The following is a 754-nucleotide window of genomic DNA, read 5'->3' on the forward strand; positions in this document are numbered from 1 at the left end:
GGCCTGGCTCCAGGGAGGCCAGCGGCAGCTACCCCCTTCCCTGCCTACAAAGGCCTCCATTGACAATGCCAGACCCTGTCTGCGCTGCCTGAGAGGGTCCCTGGGCCAGCTAGGGGCTCCGGACCCTGCTAGAGCCCACCCCAGAGGGGTTCTCCCTGACAGCAGGAAGGCAGCGGATACGTTTGCACGAGTCGCCGCGTTTTCTCCAAGCATTACAGCAGCCCTGGAAATCACAGGGCAGGGGAGCAGGTGACCCACACCCAGGCCTGAGCCCCCCGTCTTGCCCAGAGGCTGGGGATGGGACCACGGCCGAGGACACCCAGCCAGCACCCCCCACCCCAAAGAGGGCCAGGGGGATCCAGGGCTTTTACAGCAGACAGGATCCCAAGGGAACCCCATCATCTGTGACCTGGCTCGGCAGCAGGGAGCAAGCAACTCCCCTGGATCAGCTCAGCGCAGGAGGGACTAAATACCACATCACCTGATGGCTACTCCTATCTGACACCCTCCCCTCATGCGAGATAAACCCTTTCCGCACCCCAGGCTAAGCCTTTGCACCCCAAGAGCTAGCCCCGGAGAGCAGAGAAACTCCCCCCACCAACCCTCTGGGCCGGTCACCCACAACGGGTCACGCCAAGCCCTCAGCGCCAGCCCCAGGCAGAGGGGCAGAGCCTGGATCTGGCACCTGGAGTCTCAGCCCGATTCAAATCCCCCACCACACTAGGATTTTTTTTTTGTTTTTGGCTGGTTAACT

At 62.2% G+C, this 754-nt stretch overlaps 1 protein-coding gene across 1 annotated transcript in view; it reads right to left on the reverse strand.

Annotated features, from left to right (window-relative positions):
• LOC104129610 (poly(rC)-binding protein 2) overlaps window positions 1-754 on the reverse strand; it is a 10,559-nt gene that overhangs the window by 5,402 nt on the left and 4,403 nt on the right. The gene's annotated exons all lie outside the window — the stretch shown is intronic.

The sequence above is a fragment of the Egretta garzetta genome, unplaced genomic scaffold (genome assembly GCF_000687185.1).
Source record: "Egretta garzetta isolate BGI_Z169 unplaced genomic scaffold, ASM68718v1 scaffold1137, whole genome shotgun sequence".
Classification (NCBI taxonomy): Eukaryota; Metazoa; Chordata; class Aves; order Pelecaniformes; family Ardeidae; genus Egretta; species Egretta garzetta.